Source organism: Rattus norvegicus, chromosome 3 (assembly GCF_021556685.1).
Source record: "Rattus norvegicus strain SHRSP/BbbUtx chromosome 3, alternate assembly SHRSP_T2T, whole genome shotgun sequence".
Taxonomy (NCBI): Eukaryota; Metazoa; Chordata; class Mammalia; order Rodentia; family Muridae; genus Rattus; species Rattus norvegicus.
This window is the reverse complement of record NC_141536.1, coordinates 85,219,033-85,243,402: the sequence shown is the minus strand read 5'-3', so window position 1 is coordinate 85,243,402 and position 24,370 is coordinate 85,219,033. Positions and strand designations below refer to the sequence as shown.

At 35.8% G+C, this 24,370-nt stretch overlaps 1 pseudogene; it reads right to left on the bottom strand.

The window, feature by feature from the left end:
- Positions 1 to 1,160: 1,160 nt before the first annotated feature.
- Hsp90ab1-ps24 (heat shock protein 90 alpha family class B member 1, pseudogene 24) lies at positions 1,161 to 3,336 on the bottom strand (annotated as a pseudogene).
- Positions 3,337 to 24,370: the final 21,034 nt, after the last annotated feature.

Here is a 24,370-nt window from a genome sequence, read left to right as displayed (position 1 = left end):
GTCCCTCCATGTAGATATCAGGGAATCTCAAGACAGAGGGGAGGCAATTGTGTTTTTGAGAACACCAGAAGAACAAAGCTCACACAATCAAATATGCAGGCATCACAGGTACTAATGGAGACTTAAAAAAAGAAATCATAGGACATAGATAAGTTTGCACTAGGTAATCTGAATATATGTTATGCGTATTGTTTTGCTGATCCTCTAGAACTTCTGAATGAAGAAGACATTTCTGGTTTCTTTGGAAACTCAGTTGTGTCATGTGATGTTTTCAGGAAACTGTCTTATGAGAGGATGTCTTGTTGAAAAGAGACATGTGGTGTTTTTCTGGAAGCTACCTGTGTTTCCAGGGGAAAAGGCATGTTATGTTTTTCAGTCAATGCTTGAGATGATACACAACGCTTGGAAAGGGTATAAGTCTAACCCTTATGATGCCCCAGATGATGTTGTGGCATTGGTTCACTTACCACTCTTTCTTGGTCTCCCTTGGGTTTTACTGAGGATTGTCTTTGCTGAGGATGGTCTTTGCTGATGGTGGTCTTTGCTGATGGTGGTCTTTGCCGATGATACTGTGGCACTGATAACCTTTCCTTCTTAGTTGATCACTGTTTGTCATAACTTCATAGAGAGAAGTTAACTAAAGAAAGATGCATGATATTCAGGAGGCTTCTTGCTGCTTCCATTGAACTTGAGCTGACTGGCAAAACCCCAAAGTTTCATCTAGATCCAGCTACTGTTGCTGATTTGCATTAAATGAACTACTGATATCCTAATACTGCAGGCTGGAATCACCCAAAGATTGATTTCTAAATAGATCTACATCCTCTTTTGCCCTAGTAACCTTTCCTTTCTATTACCTCTGTTGGCTGTTGGGGTGGAATGAAGGTTAAAGCATTTAAGAACTCTTATTAAAATAAGCTTTCAAAATTCTTTTCTTTTTATTTTGCCCACTTTTAATTTCATAACAAAATAAAACAAACAAGCAAAAACCCACAATATACAACACCCAACCCTGCTATTCTGTGGGAGGGAAATCTTGCCTTAAGGCGCAAGGACAGGATAGAAGAATTTCTTGTAGACATGAGCAGAGAGCCAGGTGTGTCAGGCTGTGGGGGAGGCAAAGTGATACTGTACAGATGGCATGAACTTCCAAGGAGACTTTAATCCACTTCTATGTGAGAGGCATCCTTGTCACCCTCCAGTGTGGGTAACTCATCAGGGACAGCAGCACTGGGCTCTTCTACAGTGGTCTCATCTTCATTAATGCCAAGGCCTAGTTTAATCATGTGGTAGATGCGGTTGAGTAGGTTTGGGGATCCTCAAATGAGAAACCAGAAGTGAGTAGAACAGTTTCAAACAGAAGCACCACCAGGTCCTTGACAGCTTCGTTTTTTTGTTTGTTTGTTTGTTTGTTTGTTTGTTTGTTTTGTCTGCCTCAGTTTTCTGCCACAGGGTCTCCACAATGGGGTGGTCAGAATTGATCTCTAGGTGTTTCTTGGCCATCGTGTAGCCCATTGTAGGGTTGTCCTGCAGTGTCTGTGCCTTCATGATCCATTCCATGTTGGCTGTCCAGGCATAGGTGCTTGTCATTCAGCAGGGTGAAGACACATGCCTATTGGATATGGTCAGTTTTTCAACCTGATCATCCTAGATCTCCTTCATAAGCTCTCAGACATTCTCAAATGTTATCTTTTTCTTTTCCAGTTTCTTCTCTTCCTCATTTTCTGGTAGCTCCAGTCCCTCCTTATTCACTGAGACCAGACTCTATCTGTCAAATTCTTTGAATTACTGCATGCAGTGCTCATCAAGAGGCTCAGTCATATACACCGCCTCAAAGCTCCATTTCCACACTCACTCTACAAAGGCAGAGTTGTCCACTTGCTCTTTGCTCTCACCACTGATATAGTAGATGGACTTCTGTGTCTTCTTCATTCTACAGACATACTTTGACAAGGAAGTCATTTCATCTGACTGAGAAGTATGATAGCGAAAGGGCTCAGAGCAGTGGCAATGGTTAGGGGAATCTTCAAAGACTCTAAGCTTTAAATTCTTGTAGAGCGCCTCATAAAATTTTCCATAGTTCTTTTTGTCTTCAGCCAACTTAGAGAAGAGCTCCAGGAACTTCTTCACAATGTTATTGCAGATGACATTCAGGATATTGCTCTGTTGGAACATTTCTTGGGAGATTCAGGAGAAGGTCCTCAGAATCAACCACACCACAGATAAACTTAAAATACTCAGGTGTGAGTTTATCAAAGCTGTCCATGATGAACACATGAAAGATGTTCAATTTGATGTTGTTCTTTTTTTCAAAAACGTCAAAGGGAGCTCACCAGGAGTGAAGAGCAATGCTCTAAATTCCAACTGACCTTCTATAGAGAAGTACTTAAGTGCCAAGTGGTCTCCCCAATCACTTGTGAGACTCCTATAGAATTTACCATATTCCTCTTGAGTAATGACATCCAGATTTCTGGTGCAGATAGCCTTCATCATATCCAGTTCTTCCTGGTCAAAATACCTCTTGATCTTCTTTGTTTTCTTTGTCTTATCTTTGCTGCTGCCATCCTCCTCATCAGATTCCATATCTTCAATCTTAGTCTTCTCCTCATCTTCCTTATCTTCCTCCTCTTTCTCACCTTTCTCTTTCTCTGCATCATCAACACTATTCTCCTTCTCTATTTCCTTCTCCAAGGATATAACCTTGCGATGGGATAACCTATGAACTGTGAGTGTTTTTTCACCATTTCTTGAACCTCCTCTCCTCTAAGTATTCTGTCTGGTTTTCTTTGAGGTTAAAAATCACTTTGCTACCCAGGCCAATGGGTTCACATGATCTGCCATGAACAGGGAAGGATCCACCAGCAGAAGATTCCCAGGCATACTGTACATCATGGTTGTACATTGTGATCACAACTACTTTCTTTGCCTCGAGATAGGCCAAGTGGAATCTGACACCTAACTGCCTAACTATAAAGTGTATGCCACAGCCTGCAGAGCCTCAATGAGTGCATTTGTACCAGACTTATCAATGGTTCCCAAATTATGAGGTCAGCCTTGGTCATGCCATTGCCTGTGTTTACTAAAGTCAGCATGAGCTCCTGGCAGTGGGAAATGATGTCAATTTTCAGCTCTTTCCACTGCCCAACTTAGAATGGTCTGTCAGGCTGTCATACTGAATTCTGTGCAGGCATCAGAAGCATTAGAGATTAACTCCTGGAGGAAAATCTCCTTGTTTAAGTAGAAAGTATTGATGATGAAGGACATGAGCTGGACAATTTCTGCCCAAAAGGTAAAGGTCTCCACCTCTTCCTCTCCATGGTGTACTTCTTCAAGCATCTTGACCAGAAAGCCAAATGGTAGTACATAGCAGGGTGGTGGGCCCAGATCATGTCCAACTCGCAGGGTTAATCTTGGCTGTATGGGGGTGACTCAGCAGCAGGCTTTCAAAATTCCAAGCCTACACCTGACATATGGAGTAGAGGTGACTTTGAGTCTTTTTCCTACTCTTAAAAACTTGAAATAGAACTTCTGGTTTCTTTAGCAACTCAGTTGTGTCGTGTGTTGTTATTCTAGAAGCTGTCTTATGATGCTTTGCTGAAACCAGACACTACAGTGGGTTGTGCTGCTTAGAAAGAATATAAACACAACCACACAAACTGTGAGAGGAAGCTGTTTCATTGCTATTCCTTGCAACACTTCATTGATCTTTGCTGACCTTTGCTGGTCTTTGATAAATGGGTCAAAGGACTTCTCATGGTATTCCAGCTGATACTTGCTGCTTCTACTGACATGCTGATTCTGTGGGACCTTGCTCTTTCTGCTATATCATGCTGCTACTGATTTTTTGTTTGATGTTGGTTATTGGACTGGACTTCTGGTGACAAAGAGTGGGATCACCCCAAGGAATTAGTTCTAAACAGGTTCACAGCACCCTTTTCCTACTAACGTTTTTATCCCTATCTCTGGTTGATAGGCAAGAAGGAAGGGCAAAGCATTGAAGAACCCTAAATAAAGTAGGTTTTGAAAATATAACCCTACAGGGCTGCTTTGCCAGCCATTTTGTGAGGGTTTGTGCCTGGTCTTGTTGTATCTTGTTGTATGGTGTCAGTTGATGTTCCTAAGAGGTCAACCATTTCCTGTATAAAGATATGGGAGGCACAGGGGTGAATGCATATGCAAGATATGAGAGTTGGTAGGTGAACTAGGAGAAGAGAAGGCAGAGAAAACTGTGGTTTGGATATATTGTATGAAACAATCTGACTTCACATTCATATTTCATTATGGTTTTGTGGTCATACCTTATACTATAGTCCTATATTGAATTCTCACATTCAAAAATTATTATTCCCCCCCAAAAAATATAGTTTATTAATATGATGACAAAAGTTAGAAAAGAAACTTTTTGCCAATTTTGTGCAAATGGATCATTTAAAATCTCAACAAGTTTCAAACTGTCTCCATATCTCCACGTATTCTTGTATGTCAAGTTTTCAACTTTCAAAACTAGTAAGTAAAACAAATATGATCAAGAATGGGAGGGATCCATATTTAAACCCCTTCACATAGATCCCAATTTTATGTATTCTGATATGATCTTTAGATTATTTTATTGAGAAAATCAATATGGATACTATAATTGAGTTTTATCCAGAATTGTTTTTGTTGCTCTATTTCATGACCTCATACAAGTACTCGGTCATTGAGCTGAATCCAGTCCTAGTTGCTTCTTGTATTTTGAGACAGCCTCTCACTAAGTAAAAGAAGGTGACTTTGAACCCACTATGTAAGGAGGGTTGGTAATATGTTTACCCCCTTTCTTTTCCAGATTGTGAAGATACTAAGATTTTAGGGCTGTACCATCATATTAAAAAGAAGTCCATTTTTTTGTTGTTGCCTTTTTTTTAAGTCAGATTTTCTCTGTGTATCTCTAGTGTCCTGGAACTTACTCTGAATGTCTGGCCTTGAATTTATAGTTCTGCCTGCTTCTGCCTCCCAAGTACTGGAATTAAAAGTATGTTCCACTACCACATAGCTCAGAAGTCACTTTTTAATATGAATAGTTTAGTGGATTATTAATCAAAAAATTCTGCTAAATATAGAGGAACACATCCATTTGTTATATTTTAGGTTAACATGTTAAAGATTTTAATTACATTATAAAGAACTAAAAGTGTTAAAAATGGCAAACACTGAAAGGAAAAAAGACAATATTCAATATTTATTCTATTCGTAATGAAAAATGTTTATGTTAGCATTATAATATATGCATTATTTTATGTCATGTGCATTATATAATATCTTGGCATGAAGAGCAAGCAGTTCTTTATGTGAATGGGAATGTGTTCAGAACTATAGCATACTTGAACAATAAAATGTGTTCTTTTATCGTGTGTTCACTATGAGACATTAAGTTGAACTTCATTTTGATCCATCACTCGCTTCCACCTGTCACTATTAGATATTTTATCCTGTTACCAGTAGGGTTCTTCACAGTAATGTTCAGTTGTGAGTGCTTACTTGAAAGTATTTGGAATCAGCTCAAGATGATTTACACAAAGCAAACTGCTATTATTCATTCATTTTGTTTCTTTTTCAATAATCATGGACATAAGATATTTTGTTCAATGTTTTCAGCACTATTGACTTTGGGCTGACTTCAGGCTAAGTGGAGCTAACGTCTTTTAACTTCCACATGATTGACAGAAGCTCCAAGGAGTACATTTAACCCACTGTACTCATAACAAAAAAATATTTTTTTAGCATTGCTATAGAAAAGACCTGAATGCCTATAGACAGATCCCATTGTTACCCTTCTGTTGCCCAGATCTTGTTAACTACGATATAGGGGGTTGCTAAGCTTCCATTCTATGCTCTGCTCTGGAAACAAGTGTTAAGAGGAATATACACTCTGTCACTATGCTAGTTTGACTACAGATTTAGAAAAAAAATAAATTTTAATACATTTTATGTCGAGTGGCTAAGTATTGACTTATGCATTAAACAGTTGCAATCAGTACAGAATTTTAAAATAAAAGTAGGACTGTAAATGAAAAAAAAAAGCAAAATTCTCCATTTGTAAACAAGGTATTAAAACATATAGAAGCTTATGTTGATAAATTAAACCTTTAGAAATCATAATGAGTTAAACAACAGAATTCAAAATTGTAAAATGTTGAAATTCTTATGTCCCAAGAAGAAATAATAATACATTTTCACACTTATTGGCAAGGGAATAGTTTGAAAAATATTTCCCATTATAAAACCGTGTATCAAAATAAATGGTGAGGCTATTTTCTCCTCATTTCATACCATCTTTTATCTCTATACCTCATCTCCCAACCTGAAAAATTGCAGCTGTAATGAACCCCTAAGATGTTGGCAGTGTGTCACAGCTGTCATCACTATAAGCCATGTTATTACAGAAAAAAAATGTTCTTAACCAGCTCCAGAAATAATACATTATGTTGTCATTTATATGGCAGTTTTAGAAACTAATAAGTAAGAAATATTTTATAAAATCATCCTAAATAGACATTGAACAATTTGATGATAAATATGCTCATGTAATTCTTAAAACTAATTCATACTAAGATAAATAAATTAACAATGATTCCCTGTTTTATTATTTTTTAAAATGTAATACCACCTTGATGATAAACCTTATTTTAAATCTTATGTTTTCAAAATATACAAGGGTTACTATTCTTTTTTCTATAGCCACTCACATAAAAAGAGAAATTGAACTAATGAATAAATATATCATTTCCTGTTGCGTTAACCCCACCATGGTACCCTAACACTTAATAGTATTCATTAATGAGCATCAAGACCCATTAACACTGAGTTCAGCCAATACGTCTTTTTCTGAAATGTATATGATACAAAATGAAAGCAGTGAATAAGAAAGATATTATTGGTAAAATGTTTGCTAGCTGGAACTATACTATAAAATTTAACCAAAATTACCCAGCTTTGTAAATCAATGACTTCATTGAGGTTCCTTGCTGAAGTAAGTGTGTAGGGTTGATTGAAGAAACATGGACTTCTCAAAGGCAGCTGCTTCATCAAACGCCTATACCAGTATAGATGATGTTCTAGTTAGGGTTTCCATTGCTGTGATGAGACACTATGACCAAGTCAATGCTCCTAAATGGAAATATATTGTTGAGATATCTTATTTGTTCAGAGGTTCAGTACATTATCAGTCAGGAGTGTGCCAGAGTACAGGCTTGCATGGCAAGGGAGGAGCTGAGAGTTTTACATCTTGATCTCAATGGCTACAGAAGGCTGTTATCCTCAGGTCACTAGGAGGAAACTCTCTCAAAGAACAACCACACAACCATGCTCCTCCTCCAACAAGGCCACAGCTACTCCAACACAGACTTCCTAATACGACTGAGTTGTTTCCTTCTTGAGTATTAATGACTCTCCTTTTAGAATGGAACTTTTCAATTTGTAAGTTCCTGAGACTTGCATTCTCCCTTTAGCACTTTCTGAATTTTACATGTCTTTCTGCATAATTTCCTGATTCTTAGAGTTACTTTTCAGGATGGAATATTACATTCCTAAGGAAATGACAATACAAAGAATGATAGACAGTTATTCTAAACACAGTGGTTTTACTTAAATATGTTTTCTTTCATTTTGGGAATGAGTATTTTTCCTGAATATCATTTGCTATATGTATAGCATGTGCATGCCTAGAACTTGTGGAGGTATGAAAGGTTCGCAAACCCTTAGAACTAGAGCCATGAATTTTTGTGAACCACAATGTATATAGCTGAACATTACCTGCAAAAGCAAGAAGTGCTCATAGGCATGAAACCATTTCCCTAAGCCTAAGTATTATTAATGTCTGTCATACAAAGTTTATCCTTGTCATATAGGAAATCTAGTAAACTGGTTTAGGTTTAAAGAAGTAAATACATAACCCAAGAAAAACATTGATTAATCACCACAAGCAGTGTATTCTCATACTAAAATATCCTCACAACTTAAGCATGACTTTACAAAATGGGCTTAGAAAATTGCATGTCAAGATGACAAATTTTTCAGTTTGAATAAGTTTTTATAACTATGTGCATGACACTACCAGTAAAATGAAGAAGTGAATTAAAGAAAAAGACCAAAAAATATGTATTTCTCACAGCTTCATTGATAGTAGTACATCTACCTTTTACTTGCACTTATCTGTTTCCTGAATTAGTTTAGTTTTTCCTATGTTCTTTAAACATCTTACCCCTTAGCTTCCTATCTTCTCCTACTATCTCTCTGACCCTCTCTTTGCTTCTTTGTACTTCAAGATATTTTATCACACTCTATTATTTACTGGAAAAACCTATTTCTAGTTGTGTTGTGGTCCTAGTACCCACTTATAATCTGAGAGCTTTCTGTTTATTGTAAACAGGGTTAAATGAAATCAATGATAGGACTAGATGTGGAATATCAGTTGAAAGGGAGTGAATATAGGAAAAAACAGAGAAAATAAGAGAAAGTCAGAAGGACAGATAGAGAGATACAAAGGAAGTAGAGGGAAAGACTTTGAGTTTGAGGCAGTTTTGAAATGACATAGAAAAAGAGTTTCATTTTGTAAGGTCTGCTGAAGAGGAAGGTCAGATGCCTTTTTTTGTGTCTTTATGAACTAGCAAGCGTTCACCTCAGAATCTGGATCCCCAGTATTGGTAAAATTGAATGTTCAATAATTTCTAAAAGAAACCTTATTCTTTCATTTCTTTTTTTCTATTTCCTATATATGGCCAATATTTAATTTTCAGGTGCACATAAGCAAATTTTCTCTAAAACGAAAAAAATAATAATTATTATACTCTTTCCTTCAGATATTTTCTGGAGGTTAAGTCTCCTTTCAACCAAAATCAGCACAAACATCCATAAAAGGACTGAAGGAGCTGAAAGGATTTGTAATTCATAGGAAGAACAACAATATCAACCAATCAGATGCCCCAGAGCTCTCAGGGCCTAAACCACCAAACAAAGAGAACACATGGAGGGACCCATGACTCCAGCAGCATATGTAGCAGAGGAGAGACCTTTGTTTCTCCATACCACAGTATAGAGAAATGCCAGGGTGGGGAGGTGGGATTGGGTGAGTGGGTAAGTGGGTGGATAGGGGAATACCCTTATAGAAGCAGGGGGAAGGAGGATGAGATAGGGAGTTTCTAGGGGGAGGAAAGGGAATAACATTTGAAATGTAAATAAATAAAATATAGAATAAAATATAATCTAATTTAAGTGAGACATTATTAAAGAGTATGTTAATTGAATATTTACAATTATAGAAGAGTTGTACTAATTAGAATGTTATTCCTAAATATAGGAAATTTCGTTATTTATGTATGTAAATATTTTCTAGATTCATTAGAAATTCTTTTACTTGTAGAATTTTTTCTTAGATGGCTTCCTCAATAAATGTTATAAAATAGCCTGTTAATTAAGTATTCTGAATCAAGTATTTTTTCCTTGTATATTTTTCTTAAATAGCTTAGTTTACAAATATAAAATAGTCTGTTAGGTAAAAATTCTGTATCAAGTATGGTGGCTTGAATATTACAATCAAATTTCAAAGAACATTTAAATTCTCCTTTTAAAGTCCACATAACTTAGGTCATGAATTTATGAGCTGTTAATTCCTGAATCAGAAGGCAATGCCATGGATGGATGTAAGAACTTCAGCTTAGGGAATCAAAGCACCTGTGTAGTTTCTTTAATATTTGGAAAAGTCATCATTATTGTAGACTCTAAATTCCAGAGCAACCAATTGTGTGTTATACTTTGAGATGGAGATTGCCCTGAATATGTCTAGGACTTTAGTCAATAACAAGAAGTCTCTTTAATACGAAATGCAATTTTCTGTTTAAATATTTGGAAGATATTGGAATGGATGTTGGGACATTACACTAAATTTTTTTAAGACATTACTGTGACAATTCTATATTTTACCATGAGGTATCAATCATACTCAGAGTTCCTGAAAAGATTCATTACTTTCTATATTCAGCCCCTTCCCTAATCAAAGAGAGCAGGAAAAATAAATTCATCTTAATTTTTACATGTACTTATTAGGACTAAAACTAGACTTCACCGAAAGGTTTGCTTCTTTTATTTTTTCCTCCATCTTTATTAAATTGGGTATTTCTTATTTGTATTACAATTGTTATTCCCTTACCCGGTTTCCAGGCCAATAACCCCCAGCCCCTCCCCCTCCCCTTCAATGTGGGTGTTCCCCTCCTCATCCTCCCCCCTTTACTGACCTTCCCACAACAATCCCTTTCACTGGGGATTCAGTCTTGGCAGGACCAAGGGCTTCCCCTTCCACTGGTGCTCTTACTAGGCTATTCATTGCTACCTATGAGGTTGGAGCCCAGGGTCAGTCCATGTATAGTCTTTGGGTAGTGGCTTAGTCCCTGGAAGCTCTGGTTGGTTGGCATTGTTGTTCATATGGGGTCTCAAGCACCTTCAAGCTCTTTCAGTCCTTTCTCTGATTCCTTCAACGGGGATCCTGTTCTCAGATCAGTGGTTTGCTGCTGGCATTCACCTATGTCTTTGCTGTATTCTGGCTGTGACTCTCAGGAGAGATCTACATCTGGTTCCTGTCAGCCTGCACGTCTTTGATTCATCCATCTTATCTAGTTTGGTGGCTGTATATGTATGGGCCACATGTGGAGCAGGCTCTGAATGGGCGTTCCTTCACTCTTTGTTCTAAATTTTGTCTCCCTAGACCCTTCCAAGGATATACTGCCTAAGCTATGACAGAAAAAAGGGAAAAGTTAACAACAGAATATTCTGGCTTAGGTTTTGTATACAAGAAATTTAGGTTCCAGAAAAATGGGTGTCATATTAATTTTGGGGGAAATATTATTGGCCGTTAATAAACAAAACATTCCTTTATTTAGTTGAAAGCAAGAAAAACTAAGTCGTTCTGTTTAACCATCACATGGACTGTATGAATGAAGCAAGAATGAGAAAGCACACTGAAAATTCATTTTTTCTTATCATAATTTTGGCATGAAATCCTCATTGTACAGCCATTAAGTATAATAAGAAATAACAAATTCAAATACCTCAGAGAATCCATTTCACTCTTAAGTCTCTCTTTTTTTTTTTTTTTTTTTTTAGTATTTTAATGTGATCTGGGAACTGTAGAAAAATTAAATGATTTTGTGGTGAATTCAACAATGCATGTTTATTGATTTTAAATATAGCATCCAAAATAGCCATCATGTTTAAAATAACAAATGTTTATTAGAAAATTTATATATATGAATATATATCATGTGATATAATTTATATTATATATTATAAATTATTTTATTATATAATTTTATACATTTAAAACACACAACGCTTTGTGGCACTAAATTAAATGACTTAAAAGCCTCAATACTGTCCTACTAACATAAGATGAAGCATGATAAATACAAACAAAGGTGTCTCCCTTTATTATGTGCTTTTAAAGTATAAAACTGATAAACATTATAACACATAGTACGTAACAATCTAACAAAGTTTATTTTTATCAATCCATTCTATTTTATTATCCATCAAAGAGGAAGAAAAGTTTCAAGCATACAATTCTTAGGAAAGAACACAGAACCATATTTATAATAAAGATATTTGAAAAGTACAGTGCAATAGACTAAACATTATGTTTCTGCTCTGAGATTTTGGTGGTTTTTTGAGGGATGGGTTATTTAGGTCATGATTATTTAGGTCATGATTTATTATTATTATTTTTTTTTTTACACTCCAGTCATTAAGCCCCTCCTGGTTCACCCTCCCACATTTCCTCATGCCATTACTTATTGCACCTGTCTCCATTAGGATATCCTCAGCTATCCACCCACCAGGCACCAGGCCTCCCCACTCCTTGGGTCTCAAGTCTCTCAAGGGTTAGGCACTTCTCCAACTGAGACTAGACCAGATGGTTTCTGATATATGTGTATTTGGGGGAACTTATCAGTTAGTTTTTGCTGCCTGGTTGGTAGGTCAGTGTCTGAGAGATCTAGGGGTCCAGGTTAGTTGAAACTTCTGGTCTTCCTATGGGGTTTACCTCCTCCTCAACTTCTTCCAGCCTTTCCCTAATTCAGCCTCAGGGGTCTCCTACTTCAGTTCATTGGTTGGATGTAAGTATCTCCATCTATCTCAGTCATCTGCTTGTGGTTCTCTCAGAGGGCAGCCATGCTAGGCTCTGTCTTTAAGCACAACATAGGATCAGTAGTAGTGTCAGAACTTGGACGTCCCTTTAAAATGGATCCAAATTAGGGCTGGTCACATGACCTTCTTTCCTTCAGTCTCTTCTCCATCCCTTTACACTGAAAAAAATTCTGGGTCAGAGTTTTTGACTATGGGAAAGCAACCCTATTACTCCTCGTCTTTGTACTGGAGGTGGACTCTACAAATTTCCTCTTCCCACTGTTGAACATTTTATCTAAGGTTCCTTCCATGGAGTCCTGAGAGTCTCTCAATTTCCAGGTCTCTGTACATTCTAGAGGGTACCCCTACCTTTCACGCTCTAAGGTTGCATATTTCCATTCATTCTTCTTTGCCTCAGGGCTTCTCTCCTGTTCTCCTGATACCTGATCATGTTCCTTTCTTTATTCCCCATTCCCTTCTTCCACCCAGGTCCCTCCCTCCCTCTTCTTCCAGTGAATGCTTTCTTCTCCCTACTTATGAGATTGACATCCTCACTTGGACACTTGTACATGTTAACCTTCTTAAGTTCTCTGGATTTTATCCTAGATATTTTATTCTTTTTTAGATAATATTGAATTATTAGTGAGTACATATCATACATGTACTTTTGGGTCTGAGTTAACTAATTCAGCATGATATTTCCTAGTTCCATCCATTTGCCTGCAAACCTCATTTTACACTCATTTTTAATAGCTGAATTGTATTTCATTGTTTAAATGAACCACATTTTCTGTATCCATTCTTCTATTGTGTGACATTGGAGTTTTTCCAGCTTCTAGCTATAACAAATAAGTCCACTATGAAAATAGTGGAGCACATGCCCCTGTAGTATGGTGAGTCACCTTTTGGGTATATGCCTAGATGGGTATAGTGGAATTTTCAGGTAGATCTATGTCAAATTTTCTGAGGGACCTCCAGTTTGTTTTCCAGAATGGTTGTATGAGGTTGCAATCCCACCAGAATTGAAGGAGTGTACATTTTCCTCCGCATTTTCTCCAACATGTGCTTGTCACCTGAGTATTTGTTCTTAGCCATTGTGATTGGTGTGAGATGGAATCTCAAGGTTATTTTTACTTTCATTTCCATGATGACTAAGGATGTTGAACATTTCTATGGGTGCTTCTTGCCCTTGTGATATTCTTCAGTTGAGAATTCTTTGTTTACCTCTGTATTCCATTTTTTTTAACAGGGTCATTTGATTCTCTGAAATCTAACTTGTTGAGTTCTCTCTATATATTGGATATTAGCCCTCTCTCAGATGTAGGATTGGTAAACATCTTTTTCCAATTTGTTGGTTGCTGTTTTTTCCTAATGACAGTGTCCTTTGCCTTACATAAACTTTGCAATTTTATGAAGTACCATTTGTGGATTCTTGATCTTAGAGCATAAGCCATTAATGTGCTGGGCAGGTAATTTTTCCCTGTGTCCATGTGTTTGAGGATCTTACCCAATGTCTTTTCTCTTAGATTCAGGATATCTGGTTTTATGTGGAGATCCTTGATCCATTTGAACTTGAGCTTTGTACAGAGTTAAAAATGGATCAATTTGCATTCTTCCTCATGCAACCACCACTTGAACCAGCACCATTCATTGAAAATGCTCTCTTTTTTCCACTGGATGATTATAGCTCCTTTTTCAAAGATCAAGTGACCCCATATGTGTGGATTCATTTCTGTGTTTTCAATTCTATTCCACTGATCTACCTGGCTGTCTCTGAAACAATACCATACAAATTTTATCACTATTGCTCTATTATCCAGCTGGAGGTTAGGAATGGTGTTCCTCACAGAAGTTCTTTTATTTTTGACAATAGTTTTTGGTATCCTGGTTGTTTTGTTATTCTAAATGAAATTGCAAATTGTTCTTTCTAACACTGTGAAGAATTGACTTGGAATGTTGGTGGGGATTGCATTTTCTTTAAGTTCTTCTCTGCCATTTGAGATTCCTCTGTTGTTAATTCTATATTTAACTCTATTCTCCACTTTTTGATTGAAATGTTTGTTTTTTGAAGGTTAGCTTCTTGACTTCTTTACATCTTTTAGATATTAGCCATGTATTGGATGTGGAATTAGTGAAGATTTATTCCCGATCTGTAGGTTGCTGATTTGTCCTATTGACTATGTTGTTTGCCTTACAGAAGCCTCTTAGTTTCATGACGTCCCATTTATCAATTTTTGATCTTAGTGCCTGAGCCATTGGAGTTCTGTTTAGGAGATTTTCCCTGTACTACCTTTAAGGATTAAAAGTTATATTGAGATGTAAACAAAATAATTCCTTTACTCCTCAAATTGCTTAGGTCATGCTGTTTTACCACAACAATAATAACTCTATCTAAAACACACAATCAACTTATTTTATAAGTTGTTGCTATTAGAAGCCTTATATCCTGATCTAGGCTGCTGCAGCAAGCAAAAAGTCAAGTGTAATCATTAAAGAAAAAAAAAGGATGTGATTAAGAATAAGACTTCTGTAGCAGGACAGAACTCCCAGTGGAAGAATAAGGACACTAAGGCACCTGCAAGTCCTTCCATCCAAAGTTTGTGAATGCTACAACAAGTACAGGGACAAAGACGGATTAGGATTATGGGAATGGTGAAACAATGAGTGGCCAACTTCCATTCTATGGACAAAAACCAATCCTTGACACTATCATTTATACTCAAAAGCCTATCATAAATGTTCTCTGAGAATATCCACTTAGATGCAGAGACCCACAGCCAAACATTAGATGGAGCTTGAGGATTATTGTGAAAGGATTAAGAGAGGTATTAAGTGACCCAAAGAGAATAGACACTCCACCAGAAAACAAACAGGAATCAACTAACCTGGCCTGTTGGAGCTCCCAATGACTGAAACATGAAAAAAAGAGCTTACATGGGCTGGATGTCAGAACTCCTGCTCCTATATCCAGAACTGCAGCTTGGTCTTTGTACAGGTCCCTGAACAAGTGGAGCAAGAATTGTGCCTGACTCTGTTGCCTGCCTGTGCTTCTTGGTCCCCTGACTGGTCTGCCTTTGCTGGTCTTAGTGGGAGAGGATGCACCTAAACCTGCAGTGACTTGATATGCTTGATGTGGTTGGTGGGTGCCTAGTTTTCAGAAGAGAAGGGGAAAGGTATGGGTGAAGTGGATATTTGAAAGGGGACTTAGAAGACTGGGGTTAGTGGTTGGGATACAAAGTGAATAAGTAAGTTTATTAATAAAATGGAAATTTAAGACAAAAAAAAGAATTTTAAGAGAAGAACAACAAAAGTGAATGTTAAGACAACAAGAAAGTAAGAATAAGAATTGATAATAGGAATAAGGGTAAGAATAAAAATAAGAAAAAAGGTCAAAGAAAAGGTAAAAAGAATAGGAAAAAAGAATAAGAATAATGTGAACAGAGATTAGACCTGAGACTGTGGACCAATACCCATTACTGAATACCACAAATTACTTGTGTCAAAATTTGTCATCCATGTGTTATAAGATACATTTATATATTATAAATTTAATATCATTTACTCTAAAAACAAACTTGCCATAAAAAGGCTGGCAGTAATATCTAAGTCCATAATATAGTACTTAGTGGAGAATAAATACATTAAAAATTCTTTATAGTCATATTAGTTATGAATTAGTTATATATGTTAACTAATATGTATAATATTAGTTATATATGTTAGTTATATTAGGCAAGAATTTATTTGGTGATGAATATTTAATTTTATATAAGTTATTTTCAACTTCAAGAGTTTAATGAACTTGGGTTATGCTTCCCAAGGGAATTATAATGATTCTTGTATTTAATAAGGGTTTAAAAAGAAATATTTAACCCACCATGTCATTTTCAAATGTTCACATTATATTTCTGTACAAATAAAAAATGTAAAAATTAACGACCTTATACAACCTAGTTACACCAACTGAAGTGCTACTCAAGTGTACAGTAAGTGAACAGGCAATGTTCTGTTGACTTAGAACGGGAAGGAAGAGAGTGCCAGTGTGTGACATGGTGGGATAAATGTTCCTTTTAAAGGAACCCCCATCAAAAGAAAACAGTTCCTACAAGTGTGGTATAATAAAGGGAACCCACTCCTCTAAACATCTAAAAGAACAGAATTTCCTCTTTATTTCTTTCATTTTCTCCTTCTTTTTCTTTTTCCTACTGCTTATGGTTAAACTTGGTGCTCCAGAGAATTGCTCTGACTCTGAAACTCCAAATTTCTTTGTCTATGTGAAGACTAACAGGATGTTTTATGACAATACATCAGAGAGATAATGGTGGATTAGATTAGGTAGACAGGCATCCATATTATGAGAATTAGCAGACTATATTTGTTTCAAATGAATTTTCTTTCATACTTTTAGGTTTATTCTTTGTAATTTCTTACAGGAATACAGTGTGTTTAGATTAAGTGCATCCACCACTTGAATTATTCCCATATTTTCTCACATTCACCTTTCACTTTCTTTGTTGTTATTGCTGTTGTTCTTACAAGCCACTGAGTCCAGCTAGCACTACTTGTAATTGTGGGTTAACAATATGCACACATATGTATGTGCCTGTGACACTTATATATGTAAAGAATGTTTAGTGTCATGCTCTATCATCGTTTTCCTCGTTTCACTAATCTCTCAATTAATGTAGATCTAGGTTTGCTGGTACGAACTCCCATGACTCTTCTTTGCCTTCTGTGTTTCCAGGCCGCTGTAAGCTCACAGTTGCATTTTTTAAATTTATTTAATACTTAATAATAATTCTTTGGTTTCCGGGCAAACATCCCCCTCCCCCTCCCCTTCCTTATGGGTGTTCCCCTCCCAACCCTCCCCCCATTGCCGCCCTCCCCGCAACAGTCTAGTTCACTGGGGGTTCAGTCTTAGCAGGACCCAGGGCTTCCCCTTCCACTTGTGCTCTTACTAGGATATTCATTGCTACCTATGAGGTCAGAGTCCAGGGTCAGTCCATGTGTAGTCTTTAGGTAGTGGCTTAGTCCCTGGAAGCTCTGGTTGCTTGGCATTGTTGTACATATGGGGTCTCGAGCCCCTTCAAGCTCTTCCAGTTCTTTCTCTGATTCCTTCAACGGGGGTCCTATTCTCAGTTCAGTGTTTTGCTGCTGGCATTCGCCTCTGTATTTGCTGTATTCTGGCTGTGTCTCTCAGGAGCGATCTACATCCGGCTCCAGTCGGTCTGCACTTCTTTGCTTCATCCATCTTGTCTAATTGGGTGGCTGCATATGTATGGGCCACATGTGGGGCAGGCTCTGAATGGGTGTTCCTTCACTCTCTGTTTTAATCTTTGCCTCTCTCTTCCCTGCCAAGGGTATTCTTGTTCCCCTTTTAGAGAAGGAGTGAAGCATTCACATTTTGATCATCCGTCTTGAGTTTCATTTGTTCTAGGCATCTAGGGTAATTCAAGCATTTGGGCTAATAGCCACTTATCAGTGAGTGCGTACCATGTATGTCTTTCTGTGATTGGGTTAGCTCACTCAGGATGATATTTTCCAGTTCCAACCATTTGCCTACGAATTTCATAAAGCCATTGTTTTTGATAGCTGAGTAATATTCCATTGTGTAGATGTACCACATTTTCTGTATCCATTCCTCTGTTGAAGGGCATCTGGGTTCTTTCCAGCTTCTGGCTATTATAAATAAGGCTGCGATGAACATAGTGGAGCACGTGTCTTTTTTATATGTTGGGGCATCTTTTGGGTATATGCCCAAGAGAGGTATAGCTGGATCCTCAGGCAGTTCAATGTCCAATTTTCTGAGGAACCTCCAGACTGATTTCCAGAATGGTTGTGCCAGTCTGCAATCCCACCAACAATGGAGGAGTGTTCCTCTTTCTGCGCATCCTCGCCAGCATTTGCTGTCACCTGAGTTTTTGATCTTAGCCATTCTCACTGGTGTGAGGTGAAATCTCAGGGTTGTTTTGATTTGCATTTCCCTTAAGGCTAAAGATGTTGAACATTTCTTTAGGTGTTTCTCAGCCATTAGGCATTCCTCAGCTGTGAATTCTTTGTTTAGCTCTGAACCCCATTTTTAATAGGGTTATTTGTCTCCCTGCGGTCTAACTTCTTGAGTTCTTTGTATATTTTGGATATAAGGCCTCCTGTCTTATGCACCATCTCCCCAGTCTCAGGAATTTCTTCTACTTAAAAGACAACTTTCTTGTACTCAAAGGACAGGTGGGCAGAGAAAGGAATTATGGAAATGACAGGTTTCAGAATAATCACAAATAATTTAAAATATCTTTTTGTGACTCTAACCAAGCAAGTGAAAGATCTGTAAGACAAGAACTTCAAGTCTCTGAAGAAACAAATTGAAGAAGACCTCAGATAATGGAAATATCTCCCATGTTTATGGGTCAACAGTAATAACAATAAAAATGACCATCTTAAAAAAGCAATCTATATATTCAGTGCAATCCCTATCAAAATCCCAACTCAATTTTTCACAGAGATATAAGGAGCAATTCTCAAATTCATCTGGATTTAAAAAAAAGAATAGCAAAAAAGCATTTTCAACAATAAAGAACTTCTTGGGGAATCACCATTTATGATCTCAAGCTGTACTTTGGAGCAACATTGACTTAAAATATGCACGGTATTGGTACAAGTAGATCAACAGAATAGAACTGAAGACCCAGAGAAGAACCCACATACCTATGGTGTCTTGATCTTTGACATGGAAACCAAAACCATCCAATGGAAAAAAAAGACAGCATTTTCATCAAATGGTGTTGGTTCAAGTGGAGGTCCACATGTAGAAGAATACAAATTGATCCATTTTAATCTCCTCATACAAAGCTCAAGTCCAAGTGGATCAAGGACCTCCACATAAAACCAGATACAGTGAATCAAATAGAAAAGAAAGTAGGAAAGACCCTCAAACCCATGAGCACAGGGGAAATTTTCCTGAACAGAACACCTATGGCTAATGCTCTAAGATCAACAATTCATAAATGGGAACTCATAAAATTGAAATTCTTCTGTAAGACAAAGTACACATAGACTTAATTTGCTTTAATCCAGAACATAAGTCCATATTCAGTTTTAATTATTGAGTTTTAAACTCTTGTAACTTTTGAAGTGATTATCCATATCAAGTAATACAATTTCACAAAACAATGACACAGAACACAGTAGGCAGAACTTCAAGTCTCTTATAGTGTTCAAACCAAACACCTGACTGTTAATATTGTAGCACATTTCAAAAATGTGCAAAACTGTTCTCTTCATCAGATTTTGTATATATGAGTTTGTGTCAGTTACTGTTATTTTTTTTCTGTATTTTATCAACTATAAGATGGTTATATAATTTCTCTTTGTTCCTTTTTCTGAAATTTCCTGTTTTTCTCTCCTTACTTGAGAATTCATATCAAACTGTTGATTGTTGTCATGTGCATAAAATCTTTTGATTATTCATATATTTATAAATATAATCTGCTCAATTTGCAAAATGTTACTTGTATGTAAGTCTTCAGGATTGACATTCAGTATTCAATAGTTAATTGGTGCACTAGTCTCTGGGAAGGACTATTTCTCCCATCTTCAGCATTTATTAATTGCTTGTAGTTCTTTATGGGGGATTTAGACCATGTGGTCTTTTGCCTGTCCACTTTGGCCTATTTTTCTTGATCATGTAATGTTTACAAGTCATGTGGCCGATATTTATTGGTGTAGCTTCTGACATTCTTAGAAAACACAACTTCACAGAAAGCTCACAATTTCTCTGGATCTTACAATATTTTCAACACTTTTTAAGTAAAGCCCTCTGAGCCTTTGGTGTGTGTTTTGTAAATGTATTCATTGGTACTGGGATCTAGAACCCTGCATTTTGATTGACTCTGTTTTGTAGTGATCTCTGTCTATTGCCAAGTGAAGGTGAGAAGTAAGTATTATACATATTTTTGAACTTGATTCTTTTTATTATGATCCTACTAAAGTATGATTTCCTATATCACCATGAATCAATTGGTAACATAAAATTTTTGCACATATTTACACATTTCAACACGTCCATCAATGCCAGTTTCAGATCTATTTGATGTTTGTTAATCATTAACTTGAATAATTCCAAGTTCATGATACAGGCTTGATTTATTAATGTGTCATTGTCACTTGATATTTGTACTACTTATAAAGTGATATGAATTATTACTGCCTACATCTATTGAAGGCTTAGATTTCTAAATAAGCTTCAACTACTGTTTTCAAATTATTGGCACTCTATCTTTCTGTCTCATTTAATAGTAAAACATTAGCACATCATTATTTTCTTTAAGCATTGTTCATTTTCATTACTGATTTTGATTTAATTAGCCTGAAAAAGGCAGCTAGATTTCATCCATTAAATTTATTAAGTATTGCATACTTTACTATTTTTCTAGAGCATCCACTCACCATTAGACATATTCACATCATTAATAAATTAAATTTGATATCATTCTTTCTGTGAACATTCATAATGATCACTTTATGCCAGCTTGGAGGAGTTATTTTGTTTTACCTCTTAATGTGTTATGACATATGTCTTGGAATCTGTTTTTATGAAGACTGTGCAGTAATTCTTCTTAGCTCTTTCACATATGAGAGCATTTATTCTCAGAGAAAATAAATGGATTAATTTAGAATTATTATTGTGCCAGATATGCATCTCCTTTCCACTCCCATGTTTTTTCTCTGACAATGAATCTGAGGATGGCCAGAGAGCATTCATTTAAATAAATTGATATATTTTGTTCAGACAAGGTGTCATTTATTAGGTATATTTTTCTACATAAAATTCAAAATTGCTAAATGATATTTAATGTAACATAATGTGTTATTATTTAACATAAATATGCCTGAATGCACATGATCCTATAGCCAATTGGTAAGATAAACACATCCATGTTCTCTCTTTCATCAGCAGAATAATATATTATACAACTGAAGAGAGACTTCCAATTTTGTTAAGAAACTTGGTTCAGTCTGTTTTCCATGGTTTGTGGCCAATAGTATATCAATGTGTGTCTTGAAATGAGGAGATCAGGTTCCATGTTATAAATGCCTCTTACATGACAGACATATTTGATTTAGACATTTTTTCCAAACTTATTTCCTCTTCTAGATCTCAGGCTGTCATGGAAATCCTGTGTGGTAGTTGAGAGAAGTGGTGGTGGTGTTTCAAATAAAATTCAGCATACACTCTCAAAAGAACCAGTTTCCTTTTTCAAATCTCATATCCTCTAGATTTAGTAGTGAACATTTAGTGACAGAAAGTTGTATTTCAAACCAACAGAAATGGTCTTAGGAAGGGAAGAATTCCCCACCTCCTTATTTGTATTTACATACAATGAATATTTCTCTTATCATTTCCACTCCTATTAAATACCAGACTTTCTAGCACTTGAGAAAAATTCTTCTTTTTCAGTTCTTCTTTCCTAGATTTTCCAGTACTATATAACCACCATGATATTTAAAGGTATTAAGGTATATTTTATTTCTTCCAGATCTTCAGTTGACATGTCCAAAATTGCATTTAACTTATAGCAGGTAGTAAGACACCATCAATGGATATGTTTAATTAAACATATTCAAAACTTATGCTTATGAAAGAGTTACTGGAGGACTATTCAAACCTTGGTAATTCAAACTATATTCAAACCATTTTTCCTATTAACTTTACCTTATTACTTGATAATAACACACACATATGATCTATATGATTTCTACAATTCTTTAAGGTTACATTAAAACATTACTTCTCTCAAGTGTTTTTTAAATAATATTGTAACATAACAAATATAATGTTTGGTTAATAATTAATTTACTTTGGTTTATCTATAAGACTTAGAATTTTAAAATTAGATATTTGATTCCTTGTGGTTTTAGAAGAACTGGTTCCAATGTGCTAATCATATTCTTAGGACCATATTTTGGAATATAAGGACATCATGAGAAAAATATTTGTCAGTCTATCACTGTAAATGCCGAGCACAGTCACTTCATTCTTTGTTCTGTATCTTGCATGCTTCAGTATTTTACATGAAGGGAATAAATTCCATATGAATTTGTTTTATATGAAATTAATAAAGGAGCGGCATAAAAGAGGATCTTTGTTGTTTCTTACATATTAACTTAAGACAGAAATAACTTTGTATCATTTTCCTCATGACAGTAGTTTTGTTTATATGGATTAGCTAATTTTCAAATTGGGAAATTTGTTAGTTTTAGTCTTATATTCATATCTTATTAGCAATGAAATGATGTGAATTGGAATAGTCATAACAGTCTTAATGAAATTTTAAAAACTTATAACCAGCTTTATTTAATTATACTCACTGGGTTAAAGATTTTTTTTTAAACATTCTTGTATACATGGCATTGGAAGAGAGGCTGAATTCGTGCAAGCTGCATTCAGTTACCAATGACTGAAATGTATTCAATGAATTTTTACATATCCCATACACATAACATGAGTCCTGTTCTTGGCCATTTAGCCAACTAAAATGTTTTATACCTTAAACATGGTTAAATAATTTTATGTACATGTTAGTTAGGGAGAGAGTAAGTACAATATTTTAAAAATGGATTAATAAGCCTTACATGTAACATAAATAATTCAACAACCTGCTTTAGAATATTTCCTTCAACAAGGAACAAAAAACACTTTAAATTCAGGGATCATAATGGATTAGAGAAAATCAATGTTGAAGCTTATTAATGGATTTAGTAAATTGCAATTTCAGAGAAAGCAGAACAGGAAAAACTGAGGGAATTAATGTTTCATTATGACATGTTTTACTAAACCTTCTAAGCTTGGGTTTTTTCCATTTACTTCAAAAATGTTCTTTAGAGTTTACACACTAATTTAGAACTGTGGTATATAATAACCTAATATTTTTAAGATGGTTTGTAATTAGTAATAACTGGGTAGTCTTCATTTTTAATTTAATTGATTTTAGACGTATTTGTATGGGCAGTCCATCACATTAATGGGCATTGTATGAAAAAATGTCTGATAATCCTATATACTCTATCTATCCTATCATATGAGAATATTTAGAAAAAAATAGCTATTTGCTGAATTAGCCATGACTAGACAATTGGTACTCTCAAGAAAATAATTGTGTGAATGATTCATTTTTAGCTTTCAAATATTTTTATTGATGTTGAATTTGGCACATTTTGGTTTTAGTGTATTGTTAACTTTACGATGTGACATGTTTGAAAATTAATGGATTGCATTCTGGTTATTTCTTCCTCACATTGTCTCTTGTCTCCTAATTCTATGTAGCCCTAGTCCCCATGCTCCCTCCAAATCCCTGTTCGGTTTATGTGTTTGAATTTGCTTTTCTGATTCATTAAGTTTAATCAGAGCCATCAGTGTAGACTCTGGGTGGTAGCTATCAATTGCATCCAGGTGGGTTCATCAGTGGTTGGGTAAAGGCAGTGTCTGTCTCTCCCATTGAATCTGTTAGGGGACTTAGTCCAACCTTGAGGGATGGGACATGTAGACCACCACTCTTCATATCCATTTTTGTGCAGAACTGGTCCAGAGAACTGCTGTTACTGTAACATCATGACTGCAATGGGTGTATCTTATCTCCGGGTATTATTTCACAGTCCTTCTGGCTCTCTTCCTCCTTTCACATTGTTCCTAATCTCTCTTCCACAGTGTTCCCTGTGCTTCAGATGAAGTGAATTTATGCTATAAATGAAATGTTTCGGGCTCAAAATAATCTGTTACCAATTATTGCCCCTTATGCATCCATTAGTCTCTGCATTTATTACAGTTTTCTTAGTTACCATGAGAACTGCATTTGTCTGTGGGTATAAGCATAAATATTTAGAGGCCAGCTGGATACTATGTGAATTCTGCTAAACAATTGTATTCATTGACCGTCTATAGCTTATGTTTTCAATACAGTCTGGCTAAATATTATAAATCTATTTTAAAGACCTAGTGCTCAACAAAAAGATATTTTCCTTTTTAAAAAGATTTTTTATTAGTTCCACATTGTGCACCCCAGCCTCACTCTTCTATCCTTCCCTTCGTATGTTTTATGTGCCCTTGAAAAATATTCCCAAAAGAAAATAAAAACAATGAAACAAAACAAAGCACACATAGAAAATATCTTGTTGTGTTATGGAAGGCATGTGTCACAGTGCGTCATAGTATATCCCATAGTATACC